Here is a 19,037-nt window from a genome sequence, read left to right on the forward strand (position 1 = left end):
ATGTATAGATTTATGGTTTCTCATAATAAATTTTTTATTTAAAATTAATGCACATTTAAAAAATGTACTTATGCAAATCAACAGGTATTAAATTTTGTGGCACTTCCTTTGGCTTAATTTTTACTCCCCAAGAAATGATTGTTTTGGTCTACTTGATGGACATTCTCTCAGGGGAGTAGAACATTCTGTCTATGCAGCCAGCCCTGTTTATCACTTTTTTTTTTAAGTATTTTTCATTGGGGATTATCTAATATACTCTCAAAAAAAAAAAAAAAAGATATCTGAGAGGCTTAGTCTCTGTCTGAGATGTAGAAAATTACAAGATTCCCATGTGGCTTAACTTGAAGCAGCTTATAAACCTCTTTACCAAACTGTTCTGTACCTCATAGTTTCTAAAACCCTCCCAGCTCAAGAAATTCTGAATCTATGTGATACAGTCATTCCCTAGACACATCTAATGAACATAGAACTCCATTTGTTTGTGTCCTCTCTTATTTCCTTGAGCAGTGGCTTATAGTTCTCCTTGAAGAGGTCCTTCACACCCCTTATAAGTTGGATTCCTAGGTATTTTATTCCCTTTTTAGCAATTGTGAATGGGAATTCACTCATGATTTGGCTCTCTGTTTGTCTATTACTAGTGTATATAAATGATTGTGATTTTTGCAAATGGATTTTGTATCCTGAGACTTTGCTGAAGTTGCTTGTCAGCTTAAGATTTGGGGCTGAGGACCGGACATGGTGGCTCATGCCTGTAATCCCAGCACTTTGGGAGGCAGGTGGATCACGAGGTCAGGAGATCGAGACCATCCTGGCTAACACGGTGAAACCCCGTCTCTACTAAAAATACAAAAAAAAAAAAAAAAGATAAAATATAAGGTGGGCGTTGTGGTGGGTGCCTGTAGTACCAGCTACACAGGAGGCTGAGGCAGGAGAATGGCATGAACCCGGGAGGCGGAGCTTGCAGTGAGCCGAGATCGCACCATTGCACTCCAGTCTGGGTGACAGAGCGAGACTCCCTCTCAAAAAAAAAAAAAAAGAAGATTTGGGGCTGAGATGATGGTGTTTTCTAAATATACAATCATGTAATTTGCAAACTGAGACAATTTGACATCCTCTCTTCCTATTTGAATGCCCTTTCTTTTTTTCTCTTGCCTGATTGCCCAGGCCAGAACTTCCAATACTATGTTGAACAGGAGTGGTGAAAGACGGCATCCTTGTCTTGTGCCGGTTTTCAAAGGGAATGCTTCCAGCTTTTGCCCTTTCAGTATGATACTGGCTGTGGGTTTGTTATAAATAGCTCTTATTATTTTGAGATACGTTATTGAGAGTTTTTCGCATGAAGGAATGTTGAATTTTATCAAAGGCCTTTTCTGCATCTATTGAGATAATCATGTGGTTTTTTTCATTGGTTCTATTTATGTGATGGATTACGTTTATTGATTTGAGTATGTTGAACCAACTTTGCATCCCAGGGAGGAAGCCGAATTGATCGTTCTGGATACACTTTTTGACGTGCTGCTGGATTTGGTTTACCAGTATTTTATTGAGGATTTTCACATTGATGTTCATCAGGGATATTGGCCTGAAATTTTCTTTTTTTGTTGTGTCTCTGCCAGGTTTTGGTATCAGGATGATGCTGGCCTCATAAAATGATTTAGGGAGGAGTCTCTCTCAAAGATAGGAAGAAACAATTTCATGAAAATGGCCATACTGCCCAAAGTAATTTATAGATTCAGTGCTAAACCCATCAAGCTACTATTGACTTTCTTCACAGAATTAGAAAAAACTACTTTAAATTTCTAATGGAACAACAACAAATAAAAAAAACAAACAAACAAAGAAAAGCCCATATAGCCAAAACAATCCTAAGCAAAAAGAACAAAGCTGGAGGCTTCAAACTATACTATACTATACTATACTATACAAACTGTACTACATATACCTTCAAACTATACTACAAGGCTACAGTAACCAAAACAGCCTGGTGCTGGTACCAAAACAGAGATGTAGACCAATGGAACATAACAGAGGCCTCAGAAGTAATGCCACACATCTACAACCATCTGACCTTTGACAAACCTGACAAAAACAAGAAATGGGGAAAGGATTCCCTATTGAATAAATGATGTTGAGAAAACTGGCTAGCCATATGCAGAAAACTGAAACTGGACCCCATCCTTACACCTTCTACAAAAACTAACTCAAGATCACTTAAAGACTTAAATGTGAGGCTTAAAACCATAAATACCCTAGAAGAAAACCTAGGCAATACCATGCAGGACATAGGCATGGGCAAAGACTTCATGACTAAAACACCAAAAGAAATGGCAACAAAAGCCAAAATTGACCAAAGGGATCTAATTAAACTAAAGAGCTTCTGCACAGCAAAAGAAACCACCATCAGAGTGAACAGGCAACCTACAGAATGGGGGAAAATTTTTGCAATCTATCCATCTGAGAAAGGGCTCACATCCAGAATCTACAAGGAACTTAAACAAATTTACAAGATAAAAACAAACAACCCCATCAAAACATGGGCGAATGATATGAACAGACATTTTTCAAAAGAAAACATTAATGCGGCCAACAAATGTATGAAAAAAAGCTTATCATCATTGATCATTAGAGAAATTCAAATAAAAGCCACAATGTGATACCATCTCATGCCAGTTAGAATGACGATCATTAAAAAGTCAGGAAACAACAGATGCTGGAGAGGATGTGGAGATACAGGAACACTTTAACACTGTTGGTGGGAGTGTAAATTAGTTCAACCATTGTGGAAGATGGTGTGGCAATTCCTCCAGGCTAGAACTAGAAATACCATTTGACCTAGCAATCCCATTACTGGGTGTATACCCAAAGGATTATAAATCATTCTACTATAAAGACACATACACATGTATGTTTACTGCAGTACTGTTCACAATAGCAGACTTGGAACCAACCCAAATGCCCATCAATGATAGACTGGATAAAGAAAATGTGGCCCATATACACCATGGAATACTATGCAGTCATACAAAAGGATGAATTCATGCCCCATTGCAGAGTGTTGGTTGAAACTGGAAACCATCATTCTCAGCAAACACACACAGGAACAGAAAACCAAACACTACATGTTCTCACTCATAAGTGGGAGTTGAACAATGAGAACACATTGACATAGGCAGGGGAACATCACATACTGGGGCCTGTCAGGTGTTGAGGGGCTAGGGGAGAGAGACCATTAGGAGAAAAACCTAATGCAGATTACGGGTTGATGGGTGCAGCAAACCACCATGTAACAAACCTGCATGTTCTGCATATGTATCCCAGAACTTAAAGTATAATAATAATTAAAAAAAAAAAGAAAATAGAACTCAAACAGCAAGTTGTTTAATGCTTATATCTGTCAGGTGCTGTTCAAACAGTTATTATCTTTAATTATTATAACAATTTTATAAGTTAGGTCCTGCTTTTCTCATTAGCAGATGAGAAAACCAAGGCTTGGAACCAAATGCACAGTGCTAATAAGTCACAGTGCCAGGTTAAGTCTTTTTGCTCCAAAGCCCATTCACTTTCCATTACACCATGTAACATCTCAATAGAAATCATTTTTTTAAAAAAAATCAGCCTCAAGTTCTTTTTAGTACTAATGTAGTCATTGATATCATTGAATGACATATTCACGATGGCTTCAAAGGGCAACATTGAAGAACACACAAATGAACTATGAAAGTCATATGACAGAAGTTACATTTTCTTCATGATTAGCATGCCTACTTAGTATGTATAAATATACATACATACTAAGTAAACATATATATTTACTATTAGTTCAGTTTTATATGAATATAAAAATGTTTATGTATGGTTGAGAATATAAAATGATATTTATTTGTATTCTTTCTTTGCTCAATGGAGCTGGTAGACAAGATAAGTGAACAGTAATCAAATGTGTCATTCAACTAAGAAAGACAAGTAAATATTCTCATTCTGTTCAAATAATGCGTTGCCACTGTGAAAGAAGAGAAAGAAACAGCTGTGAGTTTGCGGGGGATAAAATAATTTTGTAAAATATCTAGATAAACTCTTATAATGTTTTTCCAAAATGGGTTAAATCATTTCTTCTATCTGGAAGTAATATCAATTCATTATCGAAGGAACATTTTAAAGATGTTCCAATATGATTTTGTTTCTTTTATCATTATTCAATTACTTCACATATGTCACTAGACATCTCAGTAACTGAATTTTTATTAAATGTTCATTTCAAAGTGGCATATTTGCTTAAGAATTACCAAAACAACATAAATAAAGTTATATCCATTAGACAAAAAGCAAACTTCTCAGACCATGTGTGTATTGTGATTTTCATTTTTACTAATTATCCTTCTATATGCTGATGACTTCCCTCTTGTTGCCTTAGGAACTACTCCCAAACAACAGAGGTGGGAAAATAAAAGCTGAATTCTAACCTGGGGAGTCTGGATCATATATTGACTTTAGAGGTTGCTAAATAATTGCACGTAAGATTTTACCTAGAACTTTCAGATTGAGATCACAAACAGAAATATATCATCAACTCATCAGTAGGATATTAAAATACACAAGAAAATATATACTTAATAAGCTGTATAGAGATTAGTAAAACAGGAGCAGACAGTAAAAGAAAGAAGAGCTCCAACTAGGTTTCATAACAACATGAAAATGGCTACTTTTTATTTCTATTTTTTTAGAGACAGGGTCTTCCTTTGTTGCCCAGGCTAGAGTGCAATGGTACAATGGTAGCTTATTGTAACCTCTAACTTGTGAGCTCTAGCAATCCTCCTCCCTCAGCCTGCACAGTAGCTAGAACTACAGGTGTGCACCACCATGCCCATCTAATTTTTAGTTTTTTGTTGAGACAAAGTCTCACTGTGTTGTCCAGGCTGGTCTCAAACTCCTTACCTCAAGCAATTCTCCTGCCTTGGCCTCTAAAGCACTGAGATTAGAGGCAGGAACCATCATGGTTCCTTACAGTCCCCAAATGGCTACATTCTATTATCTGCTTTCCTTTTATAGTATTTATTCACTTATTTTTCAAATAATCCATTTTCTAAGTATACTGGCTATAAATGTTATTTTCATTTCTAATTATTCAATAAGTATGCTGAATACACTCTTATTTGTCCTTTCGAGTATGCTGTGTACTCTATTAATTGATTTGAGTTTCATAGTTGCTATTTTTAAAAGTCAATCCATCATTTATTCATATTGATTTTTATATCATCTGTAATTATTCAACTATATTGATTTTTATATCACTTGTAATTTTTATCCTAAATTGTATATGTGAAAGAAACACACAGAGGGAAAGAAAGTGGGACAACAGAAAGAGCACATAAAGTAAAAAGAGAATAAATTATAAGATTATGGTTAAAGCAATAGAAAATTGCAAGATAGAAAACATAAAAGAGGTAGAAAACAAAAAGTACCCATTTAAAATGTATAACCACTGAAAAAATATTTTGAAAAATGCTTGAAATGCTTAAGAATCTTCAATGAGTCTTTGTTGCACATAGCATAATGCCAAAATTCTTAGCACTGTTAATATCCTTCATGCCTAGCTACAAATTCTTCCCTAAAATCACTTATGGTTCAGCCAAACTGGAATACTTGTAATCTGAACATAAAATTCATTTTTTAAAAATTTGACTCATCACTCGTTTTGTTCTTTTTGCCTCCCTTTTCTCCATCTCACAATCACACAAATCCCTTATGTGCTTCCTCAAATGCTAACCTCTCTATTAAAACATCTAGTTTGGGCCGGGCACTGTGGCTCATGCCTATAATCACAGCACTTTGGGAGGCCAAGGTGGGCGGATCACCTGAGGTCAGGAGTTTGAGACTAGTCTGGTCAACATGCTGAAACCCTGTCTCTACTAAAAATACAAAAAAATTAGCCAGGTATGGTGGTGCATACCTGTAGTCTCAGCTACTTGGGAGGCTGAGGCGGGAGAATCTCTTGAACCCCAGAGGTGGAGATTGCAGTGAGTCAAAATAATGCCACTGTACTCCAGCCTGGGTGACAAAGTGATACTCCGTCTCAAAAACAAAAAAACAAACAAACAAAAAAAAACTTATTACTTATTTGTCTCTTTCTCTATTACTTTGCACATCAATGCCAGTTTGCATTCTCTTAGGGTATATGCTGTGCATGTTAAGTATATGCAAATATCTGCAGTGCCTGTTAAGTGTTAACAAAATATATGCAGTATTTGTGTACATACCAACTATTGAATCTAAATATATGCAATATTTATATATGTGTCATCCAAATATACATGCAATATTTGTGTACATATCATATGTATTTGTGCAATATCTAATACTGCATATATTTTGCATATTGATTATTTTGTGTACATATCATCTTTCTCGAAGTATGTTTCTCGAAGTGTGCAAGAACTCTGTCTCCTTATTTTAAGACTTCCTTAGAAAATGCAGGGATCCATACATGTTTCAGAAACTTAGTTGCTTTATGATTATACAATGTATCTATGTAAACTCCATCCAATAAAATATGAAGTAGTAGTGCTTTGAGTAACATCTTATCTTTCTTTTTATCAAGAGTTATTAAATTGGAAGGACTACTCCACCAATAAATTTATTTTCATATTTTTCTATAGTTAATATATAGGATATATGCTATTCTAAATGTCACATCAAGTAATTTTGGAAAGCGGAGGGAGAAAAAAAGCGCAGGGTGCCCAGTGAAGCCAGAATCATGCAGTGCACATCAAGGATTTTCATAACTTCTAAAACAACAACAACAAAAAAAAGGAAAAATGAAAAGAAAAAGATCTGTACTTCACTAAGGCAGGCCCATTTCAGTAAATGACACTACTATACATAGATTGTTCAAAGAAGGAAACTGAGAATAAACACTTCTCTTTTTTTCACCTCACATTTTCTTCATAGCATGGTACCTTCTGATTATTCTAAATCCAAAGATGTCTCCAATCCGTCCACTTTTCTCCATCTCTACTGCTGCAATCAGAGTTCAAGCTACCATTCTTTCTCAGTGGATAACTTAGCAGTCTCGTAGCTGATCTCAAGTGTCATCTCTAAAAACTCTCAATCCATTTTCTATGTTTCAGCTAGAATGATCTTTTTAAAGCCAGGGGAAAAAAAGAACCAACTTATTTTCCTGCTTAAAATCCTTCAATGACTTGCACTTGAAATAAAATCCAGTTACAAGTCCCTGACTATCTTTTCACCTCCTCTTCACTGGCACCCCTCATCTCTGCCACGCTCTGCGCCCCCGCCCTGGCTCTGTACCTTGCTTACTGTGTTTTAGACACACAGGCCATTTTCCATTGCTAGGGTGAACAAGCTTTGCTTTTCCTGTTGCTTCTTCTGACTCAAATACCCTATGATGTCTTTTCCCTACCATCCCTGAAAAAGACATGCTATGAAATGGCTACATTCTAATGCTTCCTTTTTTAAACTATTTAAATTCTTTACTTCTTCCAATAATCACCCAGTTCACTGGTTATAAATAGTTCCATTTCCAATTAGCCAAGAAATACAGCAAATGACTCTCTTGTTCGTTTTCTTTCCAGTGTGTTACACTTCCTATTAATTTATTTCAGAGACATTCATAGCCACTATTTTTAAAGCTCGGATGTCTCTTATGTGATAGGGGAGGTTCGCCCACGCAGAAGGTTGCTCCACTGAGTGGCTGTGGGGTGCAGAAATGCACTCCGTGCACTGTGTGCCTCAACAAGCTGCACGCTCTGGTCTAGGGCTGCATTTTCCCAGAGGAATTCACACCCTCATGCAAATTCACAGGAAGGCTCTTGATGAACCAATAGCAGAGCCCTCCTCCCCCAGTGCCCTGACAGGACGGAGTTTATTCCCATGACTGGATATATGCCATCATTTAAGACTCACTTTAAAAGTCAGTGCTTCAGAGAGTACTCCGGGGAGGACTCTGAGGATAAAAACTGAAACATGTGTTGCCCCTGATAATGCGCTGTAGCAGTCACAGGTTTTGGAACCAGTTTCAGTTTTGGACATCTCTTTGAATTTACCAAAATTGTAATATCTTCTACCTTAAGAATAGTGTCTTACAGAGAACAAATGACATCAAATGGCCAAAATCTTCCCCATCTCTCCTCTCACCTCAGCCCATCATAAAAGAAGCTGCTATGATCTGGACTAAAGCCTTTCCCCTGTTGGATAAGAACTTGACCTCCAGTTAACACTTCACCTTATTCTCCCAGAAACCAGACACAAGCTGCACTGTTAAATATGTCAGTGTTCAACATCGCTTATTAAAAACAATATTTAAAAAGACCACGGATTAGTAAATTGCATTTAGACTCAGGAAGATCCGTAAATGGGTAGTCAGACAGGGTAGTCAGTCAAATGGGTCCGGCCTGCCTGGAGCAGGCAGCTTCTGTAACTCTGCATGTTCTTTGTGAAGGTGTTGACTCCAAGATGTGTTAGCTTGCTTGCTCTGCTGTAAGAAAGTACTATAATTTATTTTCTCACAGCGCTGGAGGCCAGAAGTCTGAGATCATGATGTTGACAAGGTTGTCCTTGGCATCTAGATAGCTGTCTTCTCCTCCTCATGTTTTTACATGGTCTTTGTGTGTTTGTGTGTGTGTCCTAATCTCTTCTTTAAAAATGCTAGTCATAGCTGGGTGCGGTGGCTCACGCCTGTAATCCCGGCACTTTGGGAGGCTGAGGCGGGCGGATCACCTGAGGTCAGGAGCTCGAGACCAGCCTGGCCAACAAAGTGAAACCTCATCTCTACTAAAAATACAAAATTAGCCGGGCACAGTGGCACACGCCTGTAGTCCCAGCTACCTGAGAGGCTGCGGCAGGAGAATCGCTGGAACCCAGGAGGAGAGGTTGCACTGAGCCGAGACTGCACACTGTACTCTAGCCCAGGCGACAGAGCGAGACTCTGTCTCAAAAACAAAAAGAACAAAAAACAGAAAACAAAAAAAAACAAAAAACAATGCCAGTCATATTGAATTAGGGTCCATCCACATGACCTCTCCCTACCTTAATTATTCTTTAAAGGCACTATCTACAAATACAGTCACATTCTGAGGTACTGGGGATTCTGAAGTCTTCACCATGTAAGTTTTGGGGATACAGCTCTGCCCATAAAACCAGACCTACAGACATACTGGCTGCTTTGAGATGTGAGGCTTCTAAGCCAGCATATCTGATATCACCCAATGTGAGTATTGCTTCTGAGCTGGCTACATGGATGGCTACAACACTTTTGGGGCTGAGCAGGAACTTCCAATACTGCCCTGTTCAGAAGTTTTGTTTCCTGTCCTACATCTTTTTTGGTTTGAGAAAGTATCTCACTTTGACACTCAAGCTGGAGGGCGTTGGCATAACCTCAGCTCACCACAACCTGTGCATTCCAGGCCCAGGCAATCCTCTCACCTCAGCCTCCCACATAGCTGGAACCACAGACACATGCCACCACCTGGCTAATTTTTTTTTTTTTTTTTTTTTTGTATTTTTGGTAGAGACGAAGTTTCACCATGTTGCCCAGGCTGCTCTTGAAACTCCTGAGCTCAATCGATCCCCCTGCCTCAGCCTCCCAAAGTGCTGGAATTACAGGCATGAGCCACAGCACCCAGCCTACTGTACTACATCTTTTTAGTTGACTGGTGCCTAGCAGTGTTGTTCATGAAACACCTTCCATTAGAACTGTTATGTTCTTCGAGTCATTAAGAGGAACTGAACAACCTGTATGTACTCATATATTAGCCTTCCTGAAAACATTCTCCCTCCCAGTTTATGTCACATGAAATTATATTTTTATGATACTATTTAATTCCTGTAATGGTCACTAAAAAGTGGGCTACCATTTTATATAACTTCTATTCTTATTAGGATATTATAGGTTCTTAAAGCAGAATGAAAAAAAAAATCATTCATGTGAACATTCAGCCATAACCTGCACTTCGAAAATTTGAGGTTATGCTTCTTCCATGAGTTTAAAACTCTGAAAAATCTGAAGTCCTAACACTGACTATGATCTTTACGGCAACAGTATGCTTTGGCTATGAGTTGTTGTTTTGGTTATCGCTTCCTTTAATTAATTCACCTTTACCACATAAATGCCAAGTTAATTGTTTTATATCTTAATAAATGATGAGAGATAAACTGAGGCAAGGACTGGTACTAATGTAGTGTTGTTGCTTTTCATTATTTGACGATAAGAAAAAGGAAAAGAATCTGAAGAATAACAGAGTAAAAAAGTTACTTAATAATCACCATGCACATATGTAAAATATAGTTTAACTGGTAGCCAGAAATGCCTCATTTTCAGTGCATGTACTAGTCCATTTTCATACTGCTATAAACAATTTCCCAGCAGGGCGTGGTGTTTCACGCCTGTAATCCCAGCAATTTGGGAGGCTAACGTGGACGGATCATTACAGGCTCATGCCTATAATCCCAGCAATTTGAGAGGGCCAATGTGTACAGATCCTGACTTGAGGTCAGGAGTTCAAGACCAGCCTGGCCAACATGGTGCAACACTCTCTGTACAAAAAATAGAAAAATTAGCTGGGCTTGGTGGAATGCCGGTAGTCCCAGCTACTCTTGAGGTTGAGGCACCAGAATTGCTTGAACTCAGAAAGCGGAGGAGGTTGCAGTGAGCAGAGATCACATCACTGCTCTCTAGAGTCGGTGACAGAGCAAGACTCCGTCTGAAAAAAAAAAAAAAAAAGAGAGAGAGACTTCCAGGGACTGGGTAATTCATAAAGGCAAGAGGTTTAACTGACTTGCAGTTCCATATTGCTGAGAAAGACTTAGGAAACTTACAATCATGGCAAAAGCTGAAGGGGAGATAGGCAACACCTTCACAAGGTGGCAGGAAAGAAGATGACCAAAGGAGGCACTGTTAAAAACTTATAAAGCCATCAGATCTCATGAGAACTCACTCACTATCATGAGAACAGCACGGGGAAACTGCCCCCATGATCCAATTACCTTCATCTGATCTCTCCCTTGACACGTGGGGATTATTACAATTCAAGATGAGATTTTGGGTGGAGACAGAGCCAAACCATATCAGTGAAGTTATGTTAGGCAGATAGAGTAACTAGAGGTATGAATGCAGGCATGGGAGCTGCCAACTTAGGCTGTGGAATGTGGGGGAAGAGGTGCAGATGATGGAGGCTGACTTCCTGCGTTCCAAGTCCTGCTTTGTCATTCACAGTAATGTGATATTGGTTGAGGTACTTATTAACTCCAGCTCTCAGTTCTCCTTTCTGTCAAATGAAGACAATAGAATAAAGAGTTGTTGTGATGACCAAATAATATAATGCCTGCAAAGCAATTCCTCAGATTCCTTAAATATAGTCATTATTCTTACCACGACTTCTGGAATTAAACCTCGGAAAAGCTTGTGATTATTATCAGAGAGGGTGTTGTAGTACAAAACTACACACTCTGTGTTTTAGTATCTCTTAAATTAATGGACATTTCTCTTTCACAAATCCATTGCCCTTTCTAGCCCCAATATTTAGTTACATCACGATAACTAAAGTCTTAGTTGGATTTTGGTGATGAGATTGCCATATGAGTTATATATGTATTAGTTAAAATGACTAATATCTGCTTAGGTACCTTTCTATCCTGAAATATTATCAAGGCCTTTAAAAAAAAAAAAACCCAAAAGTGAAACCTAAGGCTCTGTTCTATCTTCCAACATCAAACACAAAGTATTAAAAAAAGAGAAGTCGGAGTTATTGCAATATATCAAAGAAAGTGTCAAACTATATCACTATGACATTTATTTTTATATAGTTGAAGCATCCTACCCAAAAGATTAGGCTTCTATCATTAACCATAGATTACAGAAATGAAAGAAACCTTAGAAGTTGTCTAAAATAACTTTTCAGCTGTGGCAGGAATATCTTTAAACATCACAAATAGGTGAAGCCTCTGGTTGAATATCTCTGGTAATAGTCCTCTTCTTCCTCCAGCTAACCTTAGACTGGGGCTCTCAGACTGGAGAATGTTCTCTCTTATGGCAAATCCCAGCTTCTTGGGTCTTTTGAATCCAATCCCATTGTTTACTTCTTCAATCCTACATGACAAGTCAACTACTTCTTCCCATTTACTTATCCTCCAAGTATTAGGTTCAAGCTGGGACTAGGCATAACATACCAAGATAACACTGACACAATTCCCAAACATAAACTAACTTAAGAGAGAAATATTTTCACTGATTTCTGAAGTTTATGCATGCCATTCTGTTTGCTAAATTGTTATCCTCAAAGAATACTTCAAAAGAGATTTGATCACTTCATGGTATTTGGGGGTATGATATACTATCATATCCTTAGTACAAAAGTACAGTTTTACACATATTTAAAAACATCACAAAAGTTACATGACATCGAAAATATTTATAGGCATAACTAGGTTTACTACTGTTGCAGCTGATATGTCTCTTTTTATGTTTTGGCCTGTAACTGACAAGGCAAAAGTTAAGAGGCATCCTCATCTTCTTGACCATCACCATCATCACTACCATCACTACCATCATCACTATTATATCACCATCACTGTTACCATCACCACCATCACCAGCTTCATCAACATCACCATCACCAGCATCACCATTGTTACCACCACCTCCACCATCATCATTATCATATCACCATCAACATTACCATCATCACCATCACCATCTTCACCAGCATTACCAACACTAGCATTACCATTGTTATGACTACCAGCACCACCATTATCATCACCTGCATGTGGATATTTAGTCTCAAGTGTCTATATGCCAATCTATATATAAAGGAAACAACTAAATAAATTTTTAAAACTTTAGGCTGAGGCAGGAGAATCTCTTGAACTTGGGAGGTGGAGGTTGCAGTAAGCTGAGATTGCACCACTGCATTCCAGCCTGGCAACAGAGTGAGACTCCATCTCAAAAAAACAAAACAAAACAAAACAAACAAACAAAAACGTTTAGTAAGATCATCTTGATACTTGGAGCTTTTAGTCTTTTTAATACATCTTCAAATGGTCCCTGGAATCTTTTCATGGATTTCATCAAATTAAAAATAAGGCTCAGAGGCTTAAAACTAATTAGGGTTGGCTTGTATATTGCAGATACTTTCCAGACGGTTGCTAATAGTGTTCTCATCAAATGTGAAAAAATATATTTCAGAAAGTATAAGGAGGTATTTACTGAAAAAACACCAAAAAAACAGAATCATTGGATTTAGCCTCAAAAATGTTTCTTATTTCATATTTTATGTCATGACAGCAACTTGAAAAACTTACTAAAAATAAATAGAATTTTTGCTCCATTTGCAGGCCACATATGGTCATATATAGTTATTTCTATATTTGATAATCATTTTATTACCAAACTGAATTCTTCATATTTACATGGATTTTATCATAGATTTTATAATGACTCATTATAATTACCTCTTTGTTCTAAGCAGATAAGCAACAACTTTCACTAAATTTTATTTTAACAAAGACTTCTTTTGGTTGGAGTGTGCTATACATGACACAACATTTTTGCCCATATGCATAGCATCTTCTACATTGTTATTGATGCCTTTGGTACCCAGAAGTCTTATTGTCCTGGTTAAACCTCATTCAAGACCACCAACAGCTAATGGGTCTCCATACCTAAAAATAGTCTTTCTTAATGCATTCTGCACATAGAATTAACTAAGAAGATCTTTAAAAATATCATTGCACTACTCCCCAAATTCTGATGTAATATATTTGTAATGGAGGCTATGTGCCAGGAGGTTTTAAAAGTTTGTCAGGTAATTATACAGCCAGAATTAAGAACAACGTATGTAATCCTTTGAAGATTTACTTTAGAGACAAGAAAAATGAGGCACAATGAGATGGAATATCTTTCCCTGGGACACACGCTACTGGTAGAGCCATGTCTGGAACCCCCGAGTTCTGATTCCTACTCCTATGCTCTGTTCAGAATGGCTTGTCCCCTTCTCTAACATGGGGAAGTAAATACAGAGACCCAGTGTACTACAATCAAACATGTAACAAACCATGATAGAGGCATGAATTTCATAAATTGAGGTAATTCACCTTATTTGTATTCAAATGTAAACAAATTAATGTAGATTATGAACAAATTAAATAAATGTGAACATGTTTGAAATAACACACCATCTTGGAGACAAAGAAAGATATAAACAGGCAACTGGTTTGTAAAAGCTCAGATTTTAAGGAAGATCAACATCAATACTTGCTTTGTAGGACACAGTAAAAACACTGGTAGGAAGGTGAATCTAATTATATCAAAATTGATGTGTATTGATATTACAAATTATTTACTATGACCTTTATTTCAGATCAGATGATTTGACTTTTTCTTCTTATGTGTTTGGTTACCAAGCTTTAATTGCTAGGAGAATATTATTTATTGATGGGAGAATATATTTAATCATATAATTTTTTTGTTTGTTTTTTGAGCCGGAGTCTTGTTCTGTCACCCAGGCTGGAGTGCAGTGATGTGATCTCAGCTCACTGCGACCTCCGCCTCCTGGGTTCAAGTGATTCTCCTGCCTCAGCCTTCGGAGTAGCTGGGATTACAGGCACGTGCCACCACGTCTGGCTAATTATTGTATTTTTTTAGTAGAGACAGGGTTTCACCATGTTGGTCAGTCTGGTCTCAAATCTCCTGACCTCGTGATCCACCCACCTCGGCCTCTCAAAGTGTTGGGATTACAGGTGTGAGCCACCATGCCTGGCCAATAATGTCATATAGAATTTTTAAAGGTAATTTTCACCTTTTACCATAATCCTCTATTTTCATGCTCAAGCCGTGTTATGAACACAATATCTGTATTTATAAGGAAAGTGTATTCTGGGTCTTTTATGATGACATGAGACTGTTTATTTAATTTTGTTTATCTTATTCTAGTTTGTGAATTTTTAACAGAATTTATTTTTTTAATGCAGTGTGTTCTTGTTTGTATACATGCTATTTTTTTTTTCATTTCTCCTTCTCTGAAGCTTTATGTTATTCTTGGATCCCACTGATCTACTTGAAGTTGTGTGTAACTTCACTCCTATGAAGCAGCATGTGCTCGTTAGCAAGAAGAAAACTAGCGGAATATGTCTGTATTGGCACCATTTTTCTTGACAATGATTTATTTTCGTAAGAGATTCAAAAATTAGTATCATTAGAAGATGATGTTTAAGTATGTGTGCCCATGGGTATTTGAGTTTTTTCTTTTAGACATGAGTATCACAATTGATACCTCTGACATACTTTCAGGCACCAGGATTCCAATTCCCATTCATAGTATACATCTCATAAAATAGTAAAACAGTTTACAATTATGTTTGTAAAGGAAATATATTTGCATTCTTAACTTGTCATATGGGTCATTCTCTCATTCGCAAAATTACATAGTAAGTGATTGAATGTGTTTCTCTCCCAAAGACACTGATAAGTCTTTTGAGAACAGCTATGATGTGGTGGGAAAAGAAGAGGAGTTTGAATTAAAATAAAATAGCTGGTTTCTGCTTCAAGTCTACTTCTTATTAACTGTGTGGCAACGGACAATTAACTTTCTACTTCTCTGAGTTTCAGTTTCCACTTTAGTAAAGTTGCAAGAGCTATTCCTTAATGATAGATTTATCTATCATCTCATAATATCATAATTGGTTGCTGGGGGAATTAACTGAGAGAAAGCATATAAAATATACAGTGGCCAGTAAAATCCAATACAAATTAAGCATAAAATAAAGATGGCACAATCAATGAAGAGATAATCAAAGGTTACAGAAAAATTTAGAAACACAAATCATTATGCCTTAAAATGTTAAAGTTGTTTGGAACTGTATTTTGGAAATCTCTGAAGACATATAGTCCAGATTCTCCTTAATGGCTTTGGAATTCTCTTTGGCAGCAAAAGCTACAGACTCTGCACGGGTTGATAAGGTGAGCACTTGAATATTAATGAACTCTCTACATGACGCTCAATATAAGTCATGTTCCTTGATGACCTATCAATATAAACTAGAGCATATATATTTCATCTTTTCCTGGAAGATGCATTCTGGAAGAGCCTAACTAATAATATAGCTAACATTTGCATAACACGCTACAGTTTACAGAACAATTATACAGTAATTATGAGAAGAATGAAAACTCAATCATTTGGAAACCTATAAATATTCCTAGCCATTTCTCCAAGTACTTAAACAGAATTTGATTGTTGGGACATGTAACTGAAAATAGAAATACCTAGCTCATCTATGTTACAGGGTACTGAGGATCAAACGAGAAAAAACCTATTATTACTATAGTAACAAGGGTAAGGTAATGCTCCATATTTGTGTTAAGTTCTAGCTTTTGATAGTAACTAGAAAAGGTAACTAATAAAGCATATTAAAATCTTCATTTAAAAAGCATAATATTCAATTTCAGATGGTTTTTACTTTCTGAATTATGAACACTTTTTAAAAAAAAATCCACAAAATACATCCTAATGAAAATGTACAGTTATTTCTATTTATTTTAAGTATAACAGTATCTGAGATTTAGTCCTATAAATATTTTGATTAAATGTATGAGCAAATAATTGTAGAGATGGGAAAATCTAAATAGTGGATTACCCCATTAACTTTATTTTTATCATTCATCATATATCATAGCTCCAAGTGGTCTGTTTTTTGTTTGAAACAGAAATTCAACAGCAATGAACACGAGTAAAAATATTTTTATACTTCTCAAGAGTAGTCAGTCCCATTTGAAAAGTTATTCGTTGGCCATATGGTCATCATCTTGTTTTATGCTCCAGATAATCAACTCCCTGTTGATCCTTCATTATCACTAGATCCTCTCATAAACTTCCATTCCCTGAAGTTTCTTATGCTGTGTAAAGTTAAATTCTACAAGCAATTTCAATGAGTGAAATTCTCCCTAATAATTAATATGAGTAGACCAGGCATAGATATGTGATTTTTGCTATATTTTATTATAATTACTGCTATATTTTCTAATTTATACCCTGTTTTTTAAATAGATACGTGTAACTGTGTCTGTCTGTTTTTGTGTTGTTTTCCTTTAACCAAAGATCTTTGGAATTTTTTTAAATGAGCAATTTCCATTGAGGCTTACCTTTCTGAATTTATAGCTACAGATGGCTCTCAACAGATGCTGGTTAGCCTGGAAGATTTTGCTTGATTGATTTTCAAAGTTTAATGTAAAGAAACCTTTCCTTTCTATGATCTGTACATAATAAATACATGACTATACTTCCTAGAAATATACAAGCAACTAATATGTTACGCAAAGTGTTGAAGACTTGTAGGGAAATAAGAAACTTCAGGTTACTTTGAAGAAATCATTTCTGAGAAAAGGAACTATAATTCAAGCTTTGTTAAATACCATTTGCTTGTTTTTTTAGAACCTTATCTAGCATAGATTACTTTTATTTACCTACTGTCTACACAGTAGGATGAAGGTAAACTTCGATTTACAGTTATCTATGTTTGTACAGTATATCATAAAAATAATGGAAAGAATCACAGATTAAAGTAATAAACCATAGTTGCTATGTATATCTAAAAATGAGGCATTCGGAATATGAAAATCTGGTAAATGTTAATTGACTTTGTGGCACCTAAGGTTAGAGAGGACAGAGTGATTTCTAAAAAGTTAAGAAATTTTGAGAAACTTTTCTTATAATATTATATGAAGTTATAAATTCATTTGAATAGATCCAAATAAATAATCCTGCAATTTATATGAAATCTACAATGTTAGTAAAGTCAGACCTGTGCAGATAGTTCACCAGGACAAGGTGGGAAATGTACATAAAACTTTCACCAGGACACTTTTAGTAGAAGTGATTTATCTGGCTCTGAGCTGCCAGACATGTCTTCTAAACGGCATGACTACTTTATTCTCCATGGTCACCTATCACAGTATTGCACAAAATATGGTGTTCAACATTGATTATCTTTAATGTGTCCCTGTATATAGAGTTTTGTCTAGAGCCTGCAGAATTTAAACACGGTCATGCTTAATTACTCAGCATAGCTTAAAAATCCATTCTTGACATCTCAATATTTACTAATTCTTTTTGTAGGATTATGTCAGAAGTCTGAAAAGCTGATGTACTTGATTACTTGTTAGCCACTGCTTTTAAACATCTTAAATGAAAAGAAAAACAGCCGGAAAATATATTCAAATCAGAATGCAAAATTATCTATAGCCAGAAGATCTTTTTAAACTAATCTTTCTGCCTTCTGATCTTGTTTGAAACTTGACGTTTTGACATTTTTCTCTCTCTGCAGCTATTTTTCTCTTTTTCCTAGAGAATGACCATGTTTGCAGGTTTCCTCATGACCCTGCCCCCCCACAGACCACTGACATTCCTTTATTTTATAAATGAGTGAATAAATAAATAAATGTCCCCTCTTTTATTCTTTATTTAATAGTTTTTTCAGAGATGTACCAGGAAGCAATGATACTGTAATATCCTCCTTATATTAATGATCTAGAAGTTTCTGGCATCCTATGAAGATCCATAGTTCTACTGTCACCCCATTATTGCTGATTTGATAGATAATATTGATTTCCCTTTAAGCAATCAGTCTTACCACTTGGCTCTTCAGTTTTGTCATCTCATTTCAAGCAATCCTTTCTCACTGTGTCCCTTCCTTCCACACCCAGAGTGGCATGCTAGATATTGTCACCATGGGGAGCTTTACAAATTCTAACACCACTCTTTGATCATAGTATAATACATTTTACTACAAAGTATTATTTTAAAATTATTAAGTAGAGTTACAAATGTGTTCATATTTTCTCCCAACTATGGTATATATTCTCGCTATGTTGTACAGCTTCATTGAGGCTCTTATCCCTAGTGTCCATGAACCAACTTAATCAAGTTCTACTGTGCCCTGTTTTCCCACTTCACTTTAACCACTTATCTATTATTTTAACTCCTTGAATTAGTCATGAGTTTTCTTATATTCACAGATATTTACATACT

At 36.3% G+C, this 19,037-nt stretch overlaps 1 protein-coding gene across 4 annotated transcripts in view; it reads right to left on the minus strand.

The window, feature by feature from the left end:
* LOC105466678 (polypeptide N-acetylgalactosaminyltransferase like 6) overlaps positions 1-19,037 on the minus strand; it is a 1,213,852-nt gene that overhangs the window by 855,829 nt on the left and 338,986 nt on the right. The gene's annotated exons all lie outside the window — the stretch shown is intronic.

The sequence above is a fragment of the Macaca nemestrina genome, chromosome 3 (genome assembly GCF_043159975.1).
Source record: "Macaca nemestrina isolate mMacNem1 chromosome 3, mMacNem.hap1, whole genome shotgun sequence".
NCBI lineage: Eukaryota > Metazoa > Chordata > Mammalia > Primates > Cercopithecidae > Macaca > Macaca nemestrina.